Source organism: Eurosta solidaginis, chromosome 2 (assembly GCF_040869045.1).
Source record: "Eurosta solidaginis isolate ZX-2024a chromosome 2, ASM4086904v1, whole genome shotgun sequence".
NCBI lineage: Eukaryota > Metazoa > Arthropoda > Insecta > Diptera > Tephritidae > Eurosta > Eurosta solidaginis.
The window spans coordinates 29,362,037-29,387,894 of record NC_090320.1 but is presented as its reverse complement, the minus strand read 5'-3'; the positions used below and the strand labels follow the sequence as shown (position 1 = coordinate 29,387,894).

General features: G+C 37.3%; 1 protein-coding gene across 7 annotated transcripts in view; it reads right to left on the bottom strand.

Moving 5' to 3' along the window:
* The window catches only part of LOC137239477 (ADAMTS-like protein 3), a 1,132,820-nt gene that overhangs the window by 718,272 nt on the left and 388,690 nt on the right, over nt 1-25,858 (bottom strand). The window contains exon 2 of one of the 7 annotated variants that reach the window (XM_067764813.1): nt 22,077-22,122. The exons of the other annotated variants lie outside the window; for them this stretch is intronic. The gene's annotated coding sequence lies outside the window, so the exon portion shown is untranslated. The remainder of the gene's footprint in view (nt 1-22,076; nt 22,123-25,858) is intronic. 7 annotated transcript variants of the gene reach the window in all.

The following is a 25,858-nucleotide window of genomic DNA, read 5'->3' as shown; positions in this document are numbered from 1 at the left end:
TTATACGTAATCTGTAAAAATCGACTAGGTGGTGATTTCAACACTTTTCATCGATCAAATCCATGCAAAATTTTCACTCAATTAAAATTTGTCTTCTTTTTAAATTTTAGCTTTACGTAGCTAGGGTTTCAAATTAATTTTTCCCTATTTATGTATATTTAACAAAAACAAAATTTTTTTTTTCACGTAGCCACATGGCTTTAGCTGCCTGTGCTGATGTGGTAAAGTCAGGATTTGCTGATCCTTCTGCCGTTGGTCCCCAAAATCATCCGGATCCGATGTCTCCACTCGCCTTAGGCCGCAGGGTGGATTATTCTTTTTATTATATATATCATTATATTTTAATGATCGCGGTTATAAATGCGGATAGAAACTTGAACCGCACTTTTTTATTGTTGGTGACCATGCACCGCTTCAAAAAACTAAGCCCGATACAGTATCGACGCACAACCGCTCACTTTGAAATCTTCTCCCAGAAAAAGAACGAGATCAATTTGCGGAAATCCATCGTGCTCTCGTCTTTATCTCTTCATTTTCTCAAACCCATCATGCTCGCAATTAGACCGTTTGCCACAGGTGTTGCCACTGAACTCCGTTTTGCGACTTTAACCCTATGGTGGTCATGAAGCTAACTACCTAGCCTTTCTGATTTAGGACACACCTATGAATATTTCTGTCAGAAAAGGTTTTCAAAACGAAGCCGCGCTCACAGATTTCAAGGGTTTTTTATTTCGCACTGCAGAACTTTTTCATTTTCTTCTACTTAATATGGTAGGTGTCACAACCATTTTACAAAGTTTTTTCTAAAGTTATATTTTGCGTCAATAAACCAATCCAATTACAATGTTTCATCCCTTTTTTCGTATTTGGTATAGAACTATGGCATTTTTTTTCATTTTTCGTAATTTTCGATATCGAAAAAGTGGGCGTGGTCATAGTCGGATTTCATTCATTTTTTATACCAAGATAAAGTGAGTTCAGGTATGTACGTGAACTAAGTTCAGTAAAGATATGTCGATTTTTGCTCAAGTTAGCGTGTTAACGGCCGAGCGGAAGGACAGACGGACGAATGTGTATAAAAACTGGGCGTGGCTTCAACCGATTTCGCCCATTTTCACAGAAAACAGTTAATGTCATCAAATCTATGCCCCTACCAAATTTCAAAAGGATTGGTAAATTTTTGTTCGACTTATGGCATTAAAAGTATCCTAGACAAATTAAATGAAAAAGGGCGGAGCCACGCCCATTTTGAAATTTTCTTTTATTTTTGTATTTTGTTGCACCATATCCTTACTGGAGTTGAATGGTGGCATAATTTACTAATATACTGTAAAGATATTAAATTTTTTGTTAAAATTTTACCTTAAAAAAATTTTTTTTTAAAGTGGGCGTGGTCCTTCTCCGATTTTGCTAATTTTTATTAAGCGTACATATAGTAATAGGAGTAACGTTCCTGCAAAATTTCATCATGATATCTTCAACGACTGCCAAATTACAGCTTGCAAAAGTTTTAAATTACCTTCTTTTAAAAGTGGGCGGTGCCACGCCCGTTGTCCAAAATTTTACTAATTTTCTATTCTGCCTCATAAGTTCAACCCACCTACCAAGTTTCATCGCTTTATCTGTCTTTTGTAATGAATTATCGCACTTTTTCGGTTTTTCGAAATTTTCGATATCGAAAAAGTGGGCGTGGTTATAGTCCGATATCGTTCATTTTAAATAGCGATCTGAGATGAGTACTCAGGAACCTACGTACCAAATTTCATCAAGATACCTCAAAATTTACTCAAGTTATCGTGTTAACGGACGGACGGATGGACATGGCTCAATCAAATTTTTTTTCGATCCTGATTATTTTGATATATGGAAGTCTATATCTATCTCAATTCCTTTATACCTGTACAACCAACCGTTATCCAATCAAACTTAATATACTCTGTGAGCTCTGCTCTACTGAGTATAAAAATGTATAAGGGTGATTCGAAAATCTTGATACAGAAAATTTGAATTATTTAGCGATCTCCAAAGTTAGAATAATTAAATTAAAAAAATTTTAGTTTTGGGGGAGTGAAAATGAATAACTTCTATGTAAAAACAGCATTCCTTCATCACTCAATTCAAATTAGTCCGGCTCGACCTTTAGTGAAAGAAAAATTTAAAAACCGGATCTTATGTGGCAAGGTGCAATCAGCAATCAAATTTTATTATCAACTGGGTGCAATTGTGCTAAGCAGCAGCTAGAAATAGAAGTTTGCATACTATAATGTGTAGATATTCAACGTGTTTTAGATAATACAAATTTGCATTTTTTCTTGTGGCACTTTTCAGTTGTCTGCCTGCCGCAGCCGCTACCAATAACAGCGGCCACAACAACGCAACAGTATCCGAGCATACAAATTTTTGAGTGAACCACATATATATATATAAGCCACCGTGGTGTGATGGTAGCGTACTCCGCCTATCACACCGTATGCCCTGGGTTCAACTCCCGGGCAAAGCAACATCAAAATTTTAGAAATAAGATTTTTCAATTAGAAGACAATTTTTCTAAGCGGGGTCGCCCCTCGGCAGTGTCTGGCAAGCGCTCCGATTGTATTTCTGCCATGAAAAGCTCTCAGTGAAAACTCATCTGCCTTGCAGATGCCGTTCGGAGTCGGAATAAAACATGTAGGTCCCGTCCGGCCAATTTGTAGGGAAAAATAAAGAGGAGCACGACGCAAATTGGAAGAGAAGCTCGGCCTTAGATCTCTTCGGAGGTTATCGCGCCTTACATTTTTTTTTTACATATAAGACTCTGCCCAGGTATATTACAACGTTAGCAAAGTCTTACTGGACGAATTATTTTTTGCAAATGGTATAGTGATCAGTCCAGAATAAGATTTCGTTGTTGTTGCCGAAACTGGAGGAATGCGTATTTGAGGGTATTTGGGTATCACTAGTACTTGCCGCCGACAGTGAACATGCGAGTGCCAGTAATATGTTTGCAAATTTCCCATTAAAAATGCATTATGTAAGTATAAATAAATATTATATATCCACATTAAATTGGATCTGTTTTTTGATATAAAGTATTATCTTTTATCTGCATGCCAGTTGATAACTAGCATGCAGCACAACAGATAGACATATCTTTGAAAAGGAGGGGGGGGGGGGGGGGGTGTGTGTGTGTGTGATCGTAGTGTGCCTGTTTGGTATAGTATCTTTTCTCCGCATGCTAGTTATCAACTGGCATATATATAGATATATCTTTGAAAGGAGGGGGGGGGGGGGGGGTGGGTCGTAGGTTTCATGTTTCGGGCCTGGATCGTGGGTTCGGTCACGGCTCTCTAGATCCCTGATCCTCTTCACTGGATGGGAGTAGCACTAGTTTAGTGAGGGGTCTTGTGACCTTTCCCTTTGCCGTCATGATATCCACTACTCTTACTCGTCCATCCGATCCCGGATGGAGGTTGATAACCCTCCCGAGCCTCCACTCATTGGGTTGCAGGTTGTCTTCTTTTATAACAACTAGATCATCAAGCTTCATGTTTGCTTTAGGTGGGCACCATTTATTCCTTTTTTGAAGTTCGACGAGGTATTCAGTCTTCCATCGTCGACAAAAGGTGTGGTGTAGGGCCTTTCGTCGCTGCCATCGATTGATAATTGATGCGGGGTTTTCGTCCGCGTCTGGCTCCGGGGGTGCTAATAGGTGTCCCCCTATTAAAAAGTGCCCCGGTGTTAATGGTTCTAGGTCGGACGGTTGATTTGAATAGGGCGTTAAGGGGCGGGAGTTGAGGCAGGATTCTATCCTGCAAAGCAGGGTAGAGAATTCCTCAAAGGTATATTTAAGGTTGGATGCTACCCTTTTGAAGTGAAATTTAAAACTTTTCACTCCCGCTTCCCACAATCCCCCCATGTGAGGAGCAGACGCAGGAATAAAATGCCAGTTCAGATTTTGGTATGTATAGGTTGTTACTACCTCGGCGCGTGAGTCCGCCATGAAGGTTTTGAACTCCGCCCTGAGGGCTCTTGATGCCCCGACAAAATTAGTTCCGTTGTCAGAATACACATTCTTCGGGCAGCCTCGTCGCGCGACGAATCTGGCAAAAGCCGCCAAGAATGACCGGGTGCTCAGATCGGTAGTCGCTTCCAAGTGGATGACTTTAGTGGAGAAACACACAAAGAGGCAGACATATCCCTTCGACACGCCACAGCCTCGCCCTTGATAATTCTTTATATCAGCGGGGCCAGCAAAATCTACCCCGGTGTTAGTGAATGCCCGGGTATAGGTGGTTCGCTCGGTCGGTAGAATGCCCATTAATTGTGTTTGTGCTTGTTTCCTATGTACTGCGCATATCTTGCACTTGTGAATTTCTGATCTTATCATGTTTTTCACGCGAGGTATCCAGTACTGTGTTCGGATCAGGCGCAGCATAAGCTGATTCCCCCCATGTAACGAGATTTTATGGACAAATCGTGTGATGAGACGAGACAGTCCACTATGATAGGGCAGAATTATGGGGTGGCGTTCGTTATACGAGAGGTCCTTGGACGCCGCGACCCGCCCTCCGACTCTGATTGTCTCGTCCTCATCGAGAAATGGGTGCAAGGATTGTAAATCGCTCTTTGACTTGATTGACCCTTTTTCTTTGAGTGTTCTGTACTCCTCCGCATAATGGTTTCGTTGAGCATTGACGATCAGTCGACACATCGTTGCTTTGATCTCAATGGGCGAAATCGACAGTGATGTTTCATTGAAGGAGGTTTTGAGATGAGTCCTTTTATAGAACCGTAGAACGTAGGACACAACTCTTAAAGCCCGGGAAAAGTCGGAAAACCTGTCTACAATATCTCCGTCTTTACGGTTAACCGAGGTTATGTGGACTTGTAACCTTTTTTCTTCCATGGTTGTGGTGTAGCTTATTTCCTGGTTTGGCCATTCTTTTCCATCTTGCTGCAGCCAAGAGGGCCTTCCCACCACAAGGAATTGTTTACTAGCTCTTGCGCTAATAGCCCTCTACTGGCTAAGTCTGCAGGGTTTGACGCTGATTCCACGTGACGCCAGTCCGTCAGTCAAGCTAAGACAATAGTTGAGTCAGTCCATAATAAGGTTTTATGTTTGCTTAAATTAAGGTTCTTGTTGATAGATTCTAGGATTTCTGCAAGGAGAACTGCTCCACAAAGTTCTAGTCTTGGTAAGGAGATACTTTTTACGGGCGCGACTCTTGATTTGGCTAATAGCAGGCTTACAAATATTTGTTCATTAATATTGACGCGCAGGTAAACGGTGGCTGCGTATGCTTTTTCTGACGCATCACAGAATCCGTGGATCCCCACTGTGGCTGTTGGTGAAAAGTGTACCCAGCGTGGGATCTTAATTTTTTCTATGTGCTGGTAACTTTCAATGAAACTTTGCCACCGATCTGCGAAACTGGTGACACGGTTTCATCCCATCCTGTTCCCTCTAACCAGATGCCTTGCATCAACATTTTGGCCGTAACCACGAATGGTGCCAGCCGCCCTAAGGGGTCAAATAATTTTGCGATGGCCGACAGAATTTACCGTTTTGTAAAGCTAGACTGTTCCTCTATGGGTTTCGTTTTGAAGTAAAAGGTATCTGAGTGGGCGTTCCACCTAATGCCAAGTGCTTTAACCATACTGGTATCCTCGAAGTCTAGGAAATCTTCGTTTAGGAGGTGAGCCTTTGGTAGGCCTTTAAGTAATTTGTTCGAGTTGGCGGTCCATTTCCTCAGCGAGAATCCTGCTGTCCCCAGGGCTGTAGTTATTTGATCCCTTGCTTTAATGGTGTCGGTAATAGTGTGGCCTCCTGCTAACACGTCGTCAACGTACATTGCATTTCGTAGTATATCTGATGCTATAGGGTGGCTCCACGTCGCCCGCTAACTGGAGCAGTGTTCGTATTGCAAGGTACGGGGCACAGTTAACTCCGAAGGTAACCGTTTTCAACTCATATAGTTGTATGGGCTGCGTACTTTCTGTTCGGAATTCAATACGTTGATACTTAGTGTGATCAGCGTGCAACAGAATCTGTCTGTACATTTTTTCTATGTCGCTGTTAAAGACATATTTGAAGAAACGCCACCTTAATATGAGAATGGTTAAATCATTCTGTATAACTGGCCCCGGATGGAGGATGTCGTTGAGGCTGACTCCGTTTGCAGTTGAAGATGACGCATTGAACACCACTCTTACTTTGGTTGTTGTGCTTTCTTCCTTTTTGACGGCATGATGTGGTAAAAAATAGGTATCACAGTCTTCAGCAGGGATGTGTGTTGGTACCCGGGACATGTGCCCCAAGGTTTTATACTCTGCTAAGACCCTATTGTATTCTGACTGTAATCGTGGGTCTTTAGCTAAACCCGTTTCCATTCGGAAAAATTGTGAACACGCAATTTTTAATGAGGGACCTAATTGTTTATATTTTGGAAACTCCAGTTTGAAAGGCAAGGATACAATATATTTACCCTCATCATTCCGAATCGTTGTGTTCTTATACAATTCTTCACAATACCTGTCATCATGATTCTACGCCTTGTCCTTGGGGACTTCCTCCGTCTCCCAATATGATCATAGCTCTCTGTTCAATTGCACTTTACTGACAAAGGACACATATTTCTCGCTGGGTGAGATTGTTTCGGTTTGGCCGGTCAATATCCAGCCGACCACCGTCTCTTGGGCTAGCAGTGTTCCTTACACGTCTTTCTTTATTCCCCCTAACATCACCTGTGCATAAATGTCGCCTCCTAATATCAGGTCGACTTGCTCATTGACAAAAAAACGTTTATCAGCTAATACTAAGTTCGGGAAGGCCTGCATGGCCATGGCATCCACCTTGCATGTTGGTAGTTGCGGCAGCACAAGCGCGGTGGTGGCGATATTTATTGTCGGATCAATTGGAGACCGCAGTTGTATATGACACGCCCCCTTTACTTATGCTGACACCTGATTGGTGATGCCTGACACGTGCGCAGACATCCGCTGAGATGGCAAGTTTATGCGACGTTTAAGTCTCTCAGTTATGAAAGTACATTCTGACCCCGAATCTATAAGTGCCCGCGCGGAGAAGTTGGTGTTGTTGTAGAATATATTGATGCGGGCCGTACCTAGTAAAACCCCTTTACTTGTGTTTGTAAAGCAGGCCTTGAAGTGGTAAGTTCCATTGCTTTGGTTATTTCCATTGCTTTGGTTATTGGAATAGGTGCGTCTGTGTTGCGCTTGGGCTGATGGGCCAGGGTGGTTATTATTGTTGTTTGCGTTTTGGTTGGTGTTCGTTGCCTGAATATGTAGGAGCGTATTGTGTCTTTGCTGGCAGTTGGCGCAATTGTAGGAGCTTGAACACCTAGACACAGTATGTCCAGAGGATAGGCAGTTAATACACCCTTTTTTGTTTTTAATGAAGGTGATTCTATCGGAAACCGCCAATGTGCGGAACCGTTGGCAATGTTGTAGTTTGTGCTCAGTGGATTTACACATCTTGCACGCACCTTTGGTTACACTTGTCTGAAAAGCACCTAGCTTTCTGTGCGAGTTTTCAGTAGATTGTCTACCATTATGGGTTTTCGGGTTCTTGGGTTCCAAGCTATCCTCAGTTATGCCAGAGACTGTTTCAAGTGTCTGGAAACGGTTCTGTAGGAATTTATCCATGTCTTCCCATATTTCGGTTTTATTTTGCACCGTTTGCTCCCATAAGGCTTAAGTGCTTTTTGGTAATTTCGTTGAACACAAATAAGTTATAATCGCATCCCAATTTGACACATCGATTTGATGTGTCTTTAAGGGTGCGATACAGTTGTTGATGTCTCGCTGCAACTTTTTAATTGAAGTGCGGCATTTCTTTTCAACCGCCTCTAAGCTGAACAACGTTTTCAGCTGAGTGTTCACTAGTATGCGTTTGTTTTCGTATCTGTCTACCAGATATTGCCACGCTATACCGAACCCTTCGTTTGTGAGCGGACACTTTTGCACTATCTCTTTAGCCTCACCCTCGGTCTTTTGTATCAAGTGGTACAATCTTTCTACCGGGGTGAGTCGCTTATTCAAAATATATATGGCTGTAAAGAGGTCTCTGAAAGTAGGCCAGGATAAGTAATCTCCCTTGAACACATCAGTGTCACACGGGGGTAGGCGGATGTTTGTATCCCTTTCGTGCTGTTCTTAGGGCTTAGGGTCGGGTTTGTTGAATGTGGCCTGTCGCGTTGATATGTTTGACATGCAACGCAAGTAGACTGCGTAAGCACTTTTGTGCTTTATTTTAACAGCTGATATATTTTTTCCTTCTAGAGTGTCCCCTGCCAATATTTCTTTATGGACTGTTTTTGCTTTTTTCCACTTTGCCTTTAACTCATCTTGCTGGATAACCAGAGTATACTTGGTATGCTCGGAGTCGGGTGTGTTGTTGAAGTCAGCTTCAAACTCTATGATTTCATCAGCCACCCTGATGTAATTTTCCATCGCTTTCGGCATGATATCATTACTGAGATTAAGGGCAAAATGGATCTAACTTGTTAATAGGGTAGCTCACGAAGGCACGTTCAGCTTAAGATGGGACGATGTATGTAGCTAGTGGGTATATGCCCAATATAATGGATTGCCGCCAAGGGATAAACACGCAAATTTTTCTCTGTGTATATTGCCTTTAATTTTTTCAGCTAATTGTGCTTTTATGCGAACACTCTTATCACCCAACTCACCGTAGTGTTAGTGTTGTGTATATAAGAAAATAAGGTTAAGTGACTTTGGTTTAATGGTAGTAACGCTGATTTATGTCAGAACCTAAAGAATTGGTTCAATGGATTACACTTAAGTGTTCAATGGTTCTAAAATATTGGCAGTGACTTGCGATAAAGTGCGTTAAAGTGTTGTTACAAAGAAATTGCCACACTACAGTGAAAAGTGGGGTTATGTTGAATTTGTGCAGCTAGCTGCGATTTTCCTCGAAAATATGCGTTACAGCAAACAAACTACTAAATCAAAAGACTTTATGTAAATCTGTGTAACTTAAGTGCCACACATACGTATAATTGTTTGGTTTTTATTAATAAAATCGCGATATTGGTACGCCGGGAAGTTAAAATAATTGTAATTTCCATAATTGTGCAAAAAACAAAAAAATTGAACTCAAACCACATACCTTTGTGCCTTTGTTTGACCGCTCGTGTTTGTTTGCTGGTGTAGTGCTTGTCGCTTTTGAAACGCTCAGGTGCTGCTAACGGCTAGCTTTTGGAACGCTTTTGTGTGGTGCTGCTAACGGCTGGCTTTTGAAACGCTTTCTGTGGTGCTGCTAACGGCTAGCTTTTGAAACGCTTTTGTGTGGTTATATTGATTTGCTGTGGTTATCCAGTTGGTCGCTGGTAATTCAATTGTTTCTATAATTATTCCGGCGTAGTAGGACCATGAAAAAACCTCTTGGGGCTTCGATAGCTCTGTGGTAAGTTCCCAAGGGATTTTTTGCGCTCGTTGAAAAAAAGAGAAAAAAAAAAACGGAAAAGAACACACAGCAGATTAAATTCAAGAATATAACAATTAAATAATTTTCACTTCAAAGCTAACTCACAATATGTAATTCAAAAGCTAATTCACAATTTAATTAATTATATACAGGTTAAGTTATGCAAACGAAAAGAAAATCTTACCTATAACAGGGCTGATGGCTGCAGTTGTCACGGAGGTTTCCAAAAAAGAAGTGAAAGAGTTTCTTTCTTATAAAACGCGTTCACCCCTCAATTCCGTCGAAAAGGGTTTTTGAGGGGTGATTGAACGAAAGTAAGTTAAATTGGAAAGTCGCGCACCAACACATACACATACGCCTGCACGGACATATGTAGCCGTTGGTGTTAGTGCGCGAAGGTAGATAGAAGCAAACACAGATAGGTTACATTAGGCTGGGTCACTATTGGCCGTGCTCATTCTTGGGTTTAGCTTGATGGCCTAAACAAAGTGTATCCTGCGAAAGCTTGTGCCGTAAGTACTTGTGAGCATCACTGTCTGTTCCTTAATCAAACAGATAGTTTTATTCACAAGGAATTATATTACGCTCTTACTCTATGGAACACCTGAGTAGTTATTCATAAAGAAAGACATTTACACTGATAGATTACATCGATATTTAGTTCATGGCGAAGGTGCGTTGTGGATCATAAGGCTTTAAAAGGTTGTGTCACATCCCTAAATTGTGTTCCAAATTCGTGGTGCTTAGCAAGGGTTGCTCAGAATGCCCCTAATACTTGTGTTTAAATTGTGGGACTGTAGGATGTATCTGCTCTTTACACACAGAACATGTTGCAGGCGAATTGCTTGTGGGCAGAGAAGAACGTACTATGATCCGGGGTGGAGTTGCCTAACAACCGGATGTCATTATCCATAAAATGGCCGGAGCTTGATACACTCCTATCTTACCAAGGTAAGGACTTGTAATTGAATCGCCCGATTACAAGCAATTTGGTACCAAACGATTCGGCTAAGAAGTGTTGAGAGAAGGCAACATGGAGTTGATAGTTTGGGCCATTGATCATGCAGTAGATCCGTGTTTGACACCGTAGAGTTGAGTCTACAAATACAGGTATTTGCGTTATAATTCACCTTCGACTACTACAAAACCAGATTTGGAAGCAGTGCACTAAATTTTGAGTAACAACACTTACAACTTCAGTTGGCTTACATAATCAAGATCTTGCCTTAAGTATTAATGAGACGTTAACTTGTTAGGGATTAAATGTCTGTTCATCTTTCACATTTTCGTAAAACTAGACAATACCCGCCGGCCAGTCCGCACTATTGCGATATACCAATATATGATCTTGAAAAGAAAACCGAGACCGTCCAGAAAATAATCTTTGAATAGTTCCAACAAATCGCGAAATGTTCGCAGTCGCGGAAATAACACAGAGTTAACTGGAAGGAATGATATGCTGGATATCTTCAATACTCTCATGAAATACTTTTTTTTTTAATGATTTTGAAATAGTTCCATTTCTATTCATATTACTTATTTTTTAATGTAAAAACCGGCGCGTTAAGATTAAATTGTGCAAAAGACCCAACATTACATTGACATGAATGGTTAGGTTATGTTGGGATGCGCCCCTTTTAGATAAAGCATCCGCGTTTTTATTCCCATCTATTACCTTATACCCTGGGATCCAATACAGATGTACTCTTCTCTTTCTGTTAGTTGGCAGCGAACGAAGCTAACTGGTGGCAGCAAAAAGAGACGAACAAGAAGCGAGAGAGTTGAGTTGTACTTTTACCGGCAAAGAAGAAAGATCCATCAATTCTTAAAATTCATTATATTAAACTTTGTATCTCTTTTTTAACATTTAAATTTATTTTAAATCAGAAATGCTGTCTCTAAGAATGCAGACCTAGCGGCCAGTGTCTCGTTATTGTGGTAGTAATCCTTAACATTACCCTCTTTGATCTATATGGTAGGTAATATTGCTGGCATATGCTGATGACAATGATATCATCGGCCTGACGACGCCGTTAGTTCTGCGTACTCCAAACTGGAAAAAGGAACGGTAAAGATGGGTTTGATGGTAAATGAGGACAAAACAAAGTATCTGCTGTCATCGAGCAAAGAGTCAGCTCATATGCGTCTTGGCGACCACGCTACTGTTGGCAGCCATAATTTCGAAATAGTAAAATACTTCGTTTATTTGGGAACCAGCATTCCCTTTACTTTTCAATTGCCTAAAGAAGGACTTGTTGGCAAGAGTTATTCTCCGTTTGATTTCTAGGCCGACATTATTTTTGCTTTTAATGCTGCTTCCCAAATAGACGTAATCCTTCACAGTCTCGAATTTATATCCGTCAACAGTGATGTGACTACAAACGCCACGATGACAGCAAGTACTTCGTCTTGTCCACATTTACTGCAAAACCCACTTTTTTTGCTGAGGTGTTAGGTGTTAGCCCGGCTTTCAAGAAGGAAGAAAAAATATACTCCAAGAATTGTTTTATTTTTGCCCCCGGCGTAGTCGTTTACTCAGGTAACAGTTTTAAATATTCCGAACACTGGTAGCGAAATATGAGAGAAATGTAATAAATCGAAAAACTTCAAAAGCGCTACGTCATCAAACTTTTTTCTCAAATTAGATTACAAATACAACAACTACGGAATGCGGGATCTTGGCCCATTTGTTTATGGTACTCAATTACACGTTGTATATGGCCATAGGCCACCTCTCTTAGGCAAGAAAGAATGGTCTGTAGTCCATGCTAGCCCGATGCGGAAACCTGAATGCATTTACAATAAAATAAAAATACAAATTTTATTTCAATAAGATATTTATTAAGAAAAATCTTCTTTCCACATTTCTGTTCCGCAAAAGTGTCTGTAACATCAGACTATACGATCGGACTATACGATATTCAATAGACAGTTACACAACCTGTCTTGTCTCATAGTGTTTCTTAATTAGGTTTTTATCAATTTTAGTTTTGAAAATAATCATTCAGTACTACCTGTAGTTACAGGAATTGTAAGAAATAACTGTAATCCTGCAAGACATAAAATGATTTTATTATTATTAATAAATCAGCAAGGTCTCTAATACACGATTTTTCTATTTCATCTCTGAAAGTAGGTCTAAAGCTGAGAATGGCTAATTATTCAGATATTGTCTTTTTTTTTTTATATATTTCAACAAATTGTAGAGCTATTTTTAATAGATTAGTTTCATTTAAAACTTTTAAAGTTAAAAGCTACAAAATACTGGAATTTGAAACAATTTCATTCATTGAAATAAAAGTTGATTTCACTTGGTTTATAATAATGTCCAATACTCGATAAAATATGTTGACTTTTGAAGACACTTTCCGGATCTTGGAGGCGACCATCTTCGCAAAGCTCATCAAAATGGCGTTTTACCATCCTCTGGGAGCTTTTATAAAATTCAGGGGTGATGGACCATTTTTCTGCTACACTATTCGCTTCCTAAATTTTCAAATTCATGCCGATACCTTTCCAATTCTTCTAGACAAGTTTTCAAACATTTTAAGGCATTTGAAAGATCGATGGCTTTAGACTGAAGTGCTTTAGAGGCTGTATCGATAGTAAGTAGGATCTTGCAATGGAAAAATAATAACATAACAAAATTGTAGTTTTCGATCTTCTGTTTGAATGAAACAGCTTCATTTCTTTCATCTGATCTGTAATTTAACAGAATATTTTCGTTAGCCCTTTTTGGACTTCAGCAAACCGAATTTTAAAGCAAAAACGACATCATAACGTCCTCCCCATCTAGTAGGGTTTAATGTTTTTAATGTTTTGAAGTTGAAGACTCACTTTATTTACTAGCTATAAAACTTGATAAAATATTCCATCTTTTTATACTATGCCTGAAAACATTATAAATTTGTTCGAGCTCTAGGCCACACAAATATATATATCAAAATTTCAAAAAACCGATTTTTGATTTTGCATATACTATATTTATTGTTGTCGATATTTCGACCTCAGTTGGAAGTCATCTTCAGGACTGGAAATTAACTGCACATAAAAATTAACAACTTACACATATGATTATTGCCATTGTTTACTATATATTTTGGCAGCTTAAATTGAGGTTATGTTGCGAATAGAGTGGAAGGCAGTGAAAGAAGGTATTCGAATGAAGCATAATGAAGGAATGATGTTCGAAGTTTTTCAAAATTTGCCCAAAATCCTGAATCAGAAAAGGGAGTGTAGTTAAGTACGAAAATGAAAAAATGTAGTTAGGTTTTGATCCTTTTTTAGCGGGAGATTTTCATTTCAAAAATGAAATATACAAACCAATGTTCATTCTATTACTTCTTTAGCAGGAGTTTTTCATTATTGGTGTTTTGCGTTGACGTTGGCGTGGCGTTGCTTAAGCATATATGACACTACTTTATTTTTGCTTGGATTCCAAGCTAGAAAAAACTGACGAAACTTTATCGGAACTTCAAAACACAAAAACAATTTCTATCATGGAGAAGCAAGACCACTATTCCCCCAAAATTAGTGAGTTTGACATGTTTTATGTTTTACATACTAATCTAATGGTTTCACAAGAAAGTTGATTTTAATTGTGTTTTTATGCACCAAATTTTGAACCTAAAAACAAAATTTTTCTGTGTCAGAAGAAAATTAAGCAAAAACGGCCGAATGTCAAAAAAACCTATTGAAATACAAACTGGCTCATTTGTTTTTAATGAACTAGATTGTATTTTCCTTGTATTTCGTTAGTTTTTTGAAATATAGTTAACACACTTACACCAGTACTGAAGCCGTATTAAGAGGGAGTGCGTTAAAAAATTGTAGATAAAATACAAGAAAAATACACGAAAATAAACTAACTAAAAACTGGAGAACTAAATGCCTTTTGAATAGAATTACATAGGTTCAAAAATAAATTTAAAAAAAAGTGCAACAAACATCCATGTGACACCAATTTGAATACTCGTTTTAAGCAAATATGCAAACGAATCAGTGGAGAAATTCGTAAATGTCGGGACGATTATTATAATAACTTAGTCAATAAACCCAAAGGTAATCCAAAAGAAGAGTGGAAAGTAATAAACAGGATTATTGATAAAAACACAAAAAGGCAAGATTCTCATTTTGTTTTACAAAAAGAAGGCGTTGATATTTCTGTTCCCATAGAAATAGCTAATGATTTTAATGAATACTTTACTTCAATTGTGAAGTCAAACTTTCCGCCAAATGTGACACCCCTTTGCGATTGTTGCTCTGATTTTGGAGTAGCTAAAGATTCTTTCAGAAGCAACAGCTTCTTTTTTGAGTCAATCTCAGGATCGGAAATTTTAACTGCAATCAAATCTTTGAAAAATAATAATTCTTCCGGTCATGATGGAATCTCTAACGTTATGTTAAAGAAAATCTCATACAATATTGTTGATGTTTTAAAACATATCTTTAACTTGAGTGTTACAACTGGGATTTTCCCAGAACAATTAAAATTAGGAATTGTAATACCGATTCTCAAAAAAGGTAATAAAAAAGATATGGCTAACTATAGGCCGATTTCACTTTTGTCATCAATTACTAAAATTTTTGAAAAAATTGTAAAAGTAAGGATGTTATCCTACTTTGAAAAAATAAATTTTCTTAGTCCTTTGCAATTTGGTTTCAGGGATGGTCTTTCTACGGAAGATGCTCTTTGGACTTCTGTTCAACTGTATACAAAGGTATTGATTCAAAAAAAAGATTGTGCTGGGCTTTTTGTGGACATTACAAAAGCATTCGATATGGTTGATCATGGCCGTCTTTTAAATAAGCTTTATAATTTGGGAATTCGTGTCTTGTTATACAATTGGTTTGTTCCTTATTTAGGAAATCGAACCCAAAGAGTGAAAATAGGCAACACTCTTAGTGAGACCAAAGTCATAAACTCTGGTGTACCACAAGGATCGGTTCTGGGTCCCATATTATTCCTTATCTATGTGAACTCACTATTTATTCAACCTTTTAAGGGCAAAGTCGAAGCATTTGCGGATGACCTAGGAATTGCATATAACTCAACGGATCCTTTAAATTTGATAGCGGATCTGAACCACGATATACACATACTTCGGTCATGGTTTGCGGAACATAAACTGGTTGTCAGCAATAAAACCAAATTAATGTGCTTTAGTCCAAAACTTCAAGAAGCACAAGATCTTAATATAACTTTTCACAGTGCAATATGCAAACGTAATATCATATATAGTAACAAGTGCTCCAACCATCGTTATCAGTATTCTTTTCAAAATAATACAGCATGTGACTCTAACTGCTTTGAAATTGAAAAAGTGAATAGCTTCAAATACCTAGGAGTCACAATTGACCGTAATCTATACTGGAATGAGCAAATCGCAACTGTAAGAAAATACTTACTTTCAACCAATCGTATACTTTACCGTCTTAGAAAATACGTTTCAAACCATACACTGAAAACAGTTTATTATAGTATATTTCATTCAAAATTTGAATATGGAATAAGTTGCTGGGGTGGTGCTCACTCCAATAAAATAAGTAAATTAACTGTACTGCAAAAATGTGCAGTAAGGAAAATTTTTATTTGTCCACGTCGGACTCACTCCTTTGACTTATTTAGAAGATCAAAAATATTCCCAGTTCGGCATTTGTTCTATTACAAAGTTTTAAAAAATTTTTACATGAGAGGTGGCTATTTGCAAAATCCCACACGAGGAATGTACAGCCTGCGTAGTAACCATAGCACACTTGTTTCTTTACCAGTTTTTCGAACAACATTGTTTAGAAATTCCTACACTGTCTTATCCTGCAAACTTTTTAATTCCCTTCCAGAAAACATACGAGACATTAGATCCAGATCTGTGTTTAAAAAAAAAAATAAAAACTTGGCTTCTTGAGTTTGATACCAACCAGATAGAAATTTTGATGCACTACGTTGTATAATATAGTCTTTAATTTTATATATGCGTTGTATAGTTTTGAATTTTCTTTTTGCTGTTTTCTTATGAGGAAATCTGTAAACTTAGCTTTTGTATTCTTTCTTCAAATTGTTTCATGACTTAATTTAGTCAATTTATTTTTGAAATATCTTATTCTCAATTTAAATAATTTTTTTTTATATATATCTTGTATTCTTTTTTTTGTTCACCCCACTACTACTATTTATACAATGGAATTTGTTAAAACATGATGTGACATACAACACTATTTTTATACTCAGTTGAGCAGAGCTCACAGAGTATATTAAGTTTGATTGGATAACGGTTGGTTGTACATATATAAAGGAATCGAGATAGATATAGACTTCCATATATCAAAATAATCAGGATCGAAAAAAAATTTGATTGAGCCATGTCCGTCCGTCCGTCCGTCCGTCCGTTAACACGATAACTTGAGTAAATTTTGAGGTATCTTGATGAAATTTGGTATGTAGGTTCCTGAGCGCTCATCTCAGATCGCTATTTAAAATGAAGGATATCGGACTATAACCACGCCCACTTTTTCGATATCGAAAATTTCGAAAAACCGAAAAAGTGCGACAATTCATTACCAAAGACAGATAAAGCGACGAAACTTGGTAGATGAATAGAAAACTAGTAAAATTTTGGACAATGGGCGTGGCACCGCCCACTTTTAAAAAAAGGTAATTTAGAAGTGGCGGCCACCGTGGTGTGATGGTAGCGTGCTCCGCCTATCACACCGTATGCCCTGGGTTCAACTCCCGGGCAAAGCAACATCAAAATTTTAGAAATAAGATTTTTCAATTAGAAGAGAATTTTTCTAAGCGGGGTCGCCCCTCGGCAGTGTCTGGCAAGCGCTCCGATTGTATTTCTGTCATGAAAAGCTCTCAGTGAAAACTCATCTGCCTTGCAGATGCCGTTCGGAGTCGGCATAAAACATGTAGGTCCCGTCCGGCCAATTTGTAGGGAAAAATCAAGAGGAGCACGACGCAAATTGGAAGAGAAGCTCGGCCTTAGATCTCTTCGGAGGTTATCGCGCCTTACATTTATTTATTTTTTAATTTAGAAGTTTTGCAAGCTGTAATTTGTCAGTCGTTGAAGATATCATGATGAAATTTAGCAGGGACGTTACTCCTATTACTATATGTACGCCTAATAAAAGTTAGCAAAATCGGAGAAGGACCACGCCCACTTTTAAAAAAAAAATTTTTTAAAGTAAAATTTTAACAAAAAATTTTATATTTTCACAGTATATAAGTAAATTATGTCAACATTCAACTCCAGTAATGATATGGTGCAACAAAATACAAAAATAAAAGAAAATTTCAAAATGGGCGTGGCTCCGCCCTTTTGCATTTAATTTGTCTAGGATACTTTTAACGCCATAAGTCGCACAAAAATTAACCAATCCTTTTGAAATTTGGTAGGGGCATAGATTTTATGCTGAAAACGGGCGAAATCGGTTGATGCCACGCCCAGTTTTTATACACAGTCGTTCGTCTGTCCTTCCGCATGGCCGTTAACACGATAACTTGAGCAAAAATCGACATATCTTTAATGAACTTAGTTCACGTACTTACTTGAACTCACTTTATCTTGGTATGAAAAATGAACGAAATCCGACCATGACCACGCCCACTTTTTCGATATCGAAAATTACGAAAAATTAAAAAAATTGCCATAATTCTATACCAAATACGAAAAAAGGGATGAAACATAGTGAGGTAATTGGATTGGTTTATTGACGCGAAATATAACTTTAGAAAAAACTTTAGAAAATGGTTGTGACACCTACCATATTAAGTAGAAGAAAATGAAAAAGTTCTGCAGGGCGAAATAAAAAACCCTTAAAATCGTGGCAGGTATTACATATATAAATAAATTAGCAGTATCATCTGTTGGATATATTCTGGGTCACCCTGGTCCACATTTTGGTCGATATCTGGAAAACGCCTTCACATATACAACTACCACCACTCCCTTTTAAAACTCTCATTAATACCTTTAATTTGATACCAATATCGTACAAACACATTCTAGAGTCACCCCTGGTCCACCTTTATGGCGATATCTCGAAAAGGCGAACACCTATAGAACGAAGGGCCACTCCCTTTTAAAAATACTCATTAGCACCTTTCATTTGATACCCATATCGTACAAACAAAGTCTAGAGTCACCCCTGGTCCACCTTTATGGCGATATCTCGAAAAGGCGAACACCTATAGAACGAAGGCCCACTCCCTTTTAAAAAATACTCATTAACACCTTTCACTTGATACCCATATCGTACAAACAAAGTCTAGAGTCACCCCTGGTCCACCTTTATGGCGATATCTCGAAAATGCGAACACCTATAGAACTAAGGCCCCCTCCCTTTTAAAATACTCATTAACACCTTTCGTTTGATACCCATATTGCACAAACGAATTCTAGAGTCACCCCTGGTCCACCTTTATGGCGGTATCTCGAAACGGCGTCCACCTATGGAACTAAGGATTACTCCCTTTTAAAATACTTATTAACACCTTTCTTTTGATACCCATATTGTACCAACAAATTCTAGGGTCACCCCTGCTCCACCTTTATGGCGATATCTCGAAATGGCGTCCACCTATGGCACTAAGGATTACTCCCTTTTAAAATACTCATTAACACCTTTCTTTTGGTACCCATATTGTACAAACAAATTCTAGGGTCACCCCTGGTCCACCTTAATGGCGATATCTCGACAATGCGACCACCTATACAACAACCACCATTCCCTTTTAAAACCCTAATTAATACCTTTAATTTGATACCCATATCATACAAACACATTCTAGAGTCACCCCTGGTCCACCTTTATGGCGATATTTCGAAACGGCGTCCACCTATAGAACTAAGGCCCATTCCCTTTTAAAATACTCATTAACACCTTTCGTTTGATGCCCATATTGTACAAAGAAATTCTAGGGTCACCCCTGGTCCACCTTTATGGCGATATCTCGAAACGGCGTCCACCTATGGAACTAAGGATTACTCGCTTTTAAAATACTCATTAACACCTTTCTTTTGATACCCATATTGTACAAACAAATTCTAGGGTCACCCTTTTAAAATACTCATTAACACCTTTCTTTTGATACCCATATTGTACAAACAAATTCTAGGGTCACCCCTGGTCCACCTTTATGGCGATATCTCGAAACGGCGTCCACCTATGGAACTAAGGATTACTCCCTTTTAAAATACTCATTAACACCTTTCTTTTGATACACATATTGTACAAACAAATTCTAGGGTCACCCCTGGTCCACCTTTATGGCGATATCTCGAAAAGGCGACCACCTATACAACAACCACCACTCCCTTTTAAAACCCTCATTAATACCTTTAATTTGATACCCATATCGTACAAACACATGCTAGAGTCACCCCTGGTCCACCTTTATGGCGATATTTCGAAAAGGCGTCCACCTATAGAACTAAGGCCCACTCCCTTTTAAAATACTCATTAACACCATTCGTTTGATACCCATATTGTACAAACAAATTCTAGAGTCAACCCTGATCCACCTTTATGGCGATATCCCTAAATGGCGTCCACCTATAGAACTAAGGCCCACTCCCTCATAAAATACTCTTTAATGTCTTTCATTTGATACACATGTCATACAAACACATTCCACGGTTTCCCTCGGTTCATTTTCCTACATGGTTATTTTCCCTTATGTTGTCACCATAGCTCTCAGCTGAGTATGTAATGTTCGGTTACACCCGAACTTAACCTTCCTTACTTGTTATTATATAAAATAAAGATGTCACTAACTATTCTCTAAGTAATGATATTGTAGACATGTAAAATTAAGCTATCGAATATGTACATACGCTTATGAGAATAATGAAATAAATAATAATCTAATCTAATCTAATCTAAAGTAGTGTCATATAGGTATTATGGATTGAAGCAATTCAAGCGCGTGTGTTCAAAGTCAGATGTAGACGCACGCAAGTGCCAAAACGACTCAAAAGCGTAGTTGCTTCACGTGGTATTTATCATTATTAATTAAAAATGTTGGATCTCGTAAGAAGTTAAACTTAGGCAAGATGCACACGAGCCGTAGTTTCGTAGACGCGTGCAGCTACGACTTTCTACGCCTCAAGATCTCCTATTCTGTGCCTAATACGCGTCTATGAAGCTACGTCTCGTGTGCATCTTCCCTTAGATTATATTTCAAAGAAAAATTTTTTAGTTTAAACTTTGTTCATAATATTTGTGTATATGTCTACTACTATGGCAGTCGCTTCCATACTACTTTTTCATAATTAAAAAAAAATTAGTTCTGAAAAATGCAGCCTTGTCACATGCATTCTCAAACACGGTTGCCACACCCTGTTTTCATTTAGGGCCAAAGTTCATCGAAAAAAGACCAGATATCAAAAAAAAAAGGACCAAATTTTAGTTTTATTTTATTGGTATACAAAAAATGTTGATATTTCCATGGATTCCTATATAAAATTTTAATAAAGAAGACCCTTGGCTTTAATTCAAACTGCACAAACAAAAATAATGTGTACCTTTAGGTATTACATTTTCACATTTCTAGGACTAGGCTATGTCTTTCACCAACCAAACGTTGTGAACCTAGTTTTGCTCGATTGCAATGATATAAAATGTATAGCGCAGTTAGGTTTTATTAAAGAAATGAAACTAAGCAATGGTATTAATGCTATTTTGAATAGATGTTTACTTTTTCCCTAACAGTTTAAACTTCTTACCAGAGCCTAGAATCAGTGTTTGTTTTGAACGCAGACTAAAAATCAAGCGCCTTAAAAGTTTCAGCTGTGTAATAACAGAATACCGATCTATATATCTAACCACTTAAACAAGTATATTTTCTGATAAGACCGTTGTTTCATCAAAAATTAATAACAATGTGTTTGCCCGAACATTAAACACTCCCCTTTTCAATGCCTCGCTTAAATTATCTCCCAGGTGAAATGTAATTGTTCTGCTACATTTTATTGATAGAGCAATTTTCGTGGTAAGAATTCCATTGAAGTAAATTATATGTGTCTAATAGATTTGCGGAATATTTTATTAGCAGTAATCTGTGAAAAAGAAATAAAAGTACCAAAAGCGTGCCGAAAAAGAACCAAAGTTGAGAAAATGGGACTAGCGGACCATATGGGGTTGGAAGGGACCATTTCTGGTCCAAATGGACTGAAGTGGCAACAGTGTTCTCAAATGCAAGCTTCCACATCCAACACATATACATATAAGTACTTCGACATTACGAAATACATTGTCGCGTTGTGAGGCAAAGTACTGTTGCATAAAACCTTTTTGACCACCACAATACCACAGATTAAGTATAAAAAGTGAAAAATCTTTCTATTCCTTCATTGCCATACCTACCTGTCAAATAATAGCTGACAGGGAGAACGGTTGTCGCGAGTGGCCAAAGAATGGAAGAAAGGTTTTTTTTTCGCTCGCGGTTATTAAATTGAAGTGCCATGAATTACACATTTGTGTTTCAAATCAGCTTTTCTTTTAAATGTGTAGTACCAGGGCGACCGAGTTTTGCTCGGCAACCTTCGAGTAAGCCGCATAACATACTTTGTTGTACATTAATCAAACTCTACTTTTTTATATACATACATTATATATTTTTACTTACCAATATCCATATCGTATACCATATCAAACACTAACCGCAAAACGAACTGGAATGAAAAATTTGAAATGGGTAATTCCAGCCTATAGTATAAGGATTGTTATGACAATTAGTGAAATCGAGAACTAAGTTATTTAGGTCGAGTATTTTCATGCGCCGAATTATTAATTTCAAACATTTTTTTAGTTATACACTATGAGTCTCACAATTTTATTAAATTCCAAAAACTTCAGAATTTCACGAATCACAACCATCAGTTATGACTACTATCAGTTAGTTTAATTAAATGTCAACTTACTTCCCTAAGCGCCATCTGTTGGTAAGTAGTTAAATGGTTAGATGTTGTTTTCAAATTGAACATATGCCTCTAGTGTTCAACGGTAGCAAATTACCATGGTGAGATATCTTTTTACTATAGCGAGAAATCTTTCTAATATTAATCTGTGAGAAATTGCAATTACTCATTTCATATTTGCCAAAAATATGCATTTACATATATATTTTGCTTGAATTTGCCATCGTGCCTTGATATTGCACTTGAATTTAATTAGCGTGTGTGAAATTAAGAAAATTAAGTAGAATCATGTGTAAGATTTTTTTACGAAGATTTTTAACTTTAATGTTCTCCTTTAAAGCTTTAATATAATATGAGTAAGTAGAGTACTATTTCGTCTAACTACCCCAACCCAAAATGGCAACCCTACTCAAAAATGGCCCTATTGTAATGCGGAGTGAAATACCTTTCGTACGATATCCATATCGGCATATCTCATGCAGTTTATTTTTAATTTCGAATAGGTGGCAACCCTAAATGGCAACCCTACTAAAAAAATTAATTTTTAAATTCAAGTTAATAGTTTAAATTTGAGCAGCCAGTTATGCAAACATTTTAAAATACTTAAATAATGCAATATACCAGACGTCTACAAAAATGTTTGAAAAACACTATTGAGCAAATTATTTAAGTAATCGAACAGCGGCTGAACAAGTGATCGAGGCTGTTTACTATTGTGAACCGTTTTATTAAACATTCGCCACTTGTATGAATTCACAATAGTATAAAATTTCACAAAAAATATATTTTTTTGAAACATCACACCGAATAACTACAGTCATTGTTTACGAATTTAGAAACAATAAGAATGGCAAAAAACGAACTTATATGAAATGCAATGTCAAAACGTATAAGCACATGGTTGTATTTCAATGCTTTAAAAAAGCATGACATTGTTAAAAGAAAGTTGAAAAAAATTTATAAAAACTTTAATGTAATAAAAATCTTATTTTAGGAACAACAAATACGTCTTATATATTATATATTTACATAAATTGGTAAGGATTATCTCATTTTAAAATTTACGCTAAATTATCTTAAAGTTTTTTTTTAACTGAGTCGAGCACTGTGCGTGTGAATGTGTGACTTTTCAGCGATCAGCTGTTAGTTGCGCTACTTGGTAAGATTTACAATGATTATTGCAGGCATGCTTAACGAACGAAACGATATCATTTCGTTACGATAATCAACGTTAATAAACGAAACGAAGTCATTTCGTTTCGTTTATTAACGTTAAGAACGTCAAATTAACGTTAATTTGACGATCTTAACGTTAATAAACGAAACGAAGTGACTTCGTTTCGTTTATTAGCGTTGATTATCGTAACGAAATGATATCGTTTCGTTCGTTAAGCATGCCTGGATTATTGCTTATCGACTAATTTCAAACATGAAGTAAAACAATATAAGAAGCACCTAAGACAAGATGTAAACAATCAAAGAACCGTAATGGTAAACAAAATTTAACAATAACAACCATATATGAACTAATAAACTGTAAGCGACGCTCAAAACATATTTATCACCAACAGGTTAGTTGTTGTTGTATGGCGAGAGAACATACAAAGGTGGTAGGACAGAACACGAACGAAGGAGACTCATCATTGCTTGTAGCCATTTTTGATGAGTTGTCTGTAAGCTTGTGCGCAGTGCTCCGTATAACTCTTAAAATTCATACGTATATCCGTAGGAGTATTTATAATTTGCAACATTCCAGAATAAAGCGCTTATTATAATGCTTTTCTTTCTAATATCGCTACATTTTCTAAATGTGGATAGTGTCCTATATAGTGTTTTATTAAAGCCGTTTTTTGGTTGTCATTAGGGTGGTCGCGATTTTTTAAATTCGTTTGTGAGCGGAAATTCTTGTCTTTAATTTTGATTAAGTTGTCCTCACATATACCTTATTGCATACATCGGATATGTCGCCATTGCATTTTATAAACTACGTCGGATTTCTCTATTTTTTGATTTTACTTTTTGTGTTGCTATATATTTGTTACAGAGTATTGTCATATTTAAATGCTATTCTAACTTTTTCCTTGTCATACATATTAGAATACTTCATTCTGCTTGACAAGCCTGGTACAAAGGTGACTTGTCTTATATATTGTATTTGCCTCCTTTTTATTGTTTCCAGTTTTAGCGAAGTGATCTTGTGTGTATCTGTTTATAAGAAGGGTTGGAAAGTCATTTTTAAAAATAATATGATAAATATAAAAGAAAAATATAGTATCCTCAGTAAAACTGCAAATGCGCCTAGGTTTTATGGTTTGCCGAAAATCCATAAAGAGGGAGTTCCACTTAGACCCATATGTTCCTCCGTTAATTCTCCGTCGTATAATTTATGTAAATATGTTATTCAGGTTCTCAAAAGTATCACTAAAACCTCTAGACACAATGTCAAAGACGCGATTGAGTTCAAGGATAAAATACATGAGACATCTATATTTGATGATACGAGCCTTGTTTCGTTTGATGTCGTTTGTTTGTTTCCCAGCATACCGGTAGACCATGCCATAGAAATCATTTCGTCAAAATGGGATTTAATAAGACAACACACAACACTATTCAAAGAACTCTTTTTAGGGGCAGTAAGTTTTTGCATAAAATATAACAGATATTTTAAATACAACAATGAAATTTATGAACAACGTTCAGGAATGCCTATGGGGTCACCAGCATCACCAATAATAGCAGATATAGTAATAGAAGTATTACAATCAAAGTTTGAAGAGGAATGTGAGCACAAACCGCGTCTGCTAACTAAGTGCGTTGACAATTTGTTTGCTATTGCCAAAAAAGATGCCATGCTGTCAACATTAAATTCGTGCAATAAATCTATAAAATTTATACTTGAGGTTGAGAGCGATGGACGATTGTCGTTCCTATATGCATTGGTAATAAGGAAAAATAACCACCTAACCTTCGACTGGTATAAAAAACCGACTACGTCTGGAAGATTAGTAAATGTTTATTCCAAGCACGATAAAGCAATTATTATAAACACTGCCAAAACCTTTTATAAAACGAGTACTTTCAATCAGTGATGAGATATATCACAGGAAAAATATAGAAATTATTAAGCGAACACTTGAGGATAATGACTTTCCAACCCATCTTATAAACAGACACACAAGATCACTTCGCTAAAACTGGAACCAATAAAAAGGAGGAAAATACAATATATAAGACAGTCACCTTTGTACGAGGCTTGTCAAGCAGAATGAAGCATTCTGTCATAGATATAGATATTGTTCTCTGTCATAAATATAGATATTGTTCTGAAGAGTCTTCTTGAGTTGAAACCGATTTTTTCTCCGGTCCAGATGGTGTTCCTAGCTGTGTGCTAAAGTTCTGCGCTGTCAATTTATCCAAGTTGATCCTTAAATTATTTACACTATCTCTGAAATATTCTTTATTCCCTTCAATTTGGAAGCAATCATTTATT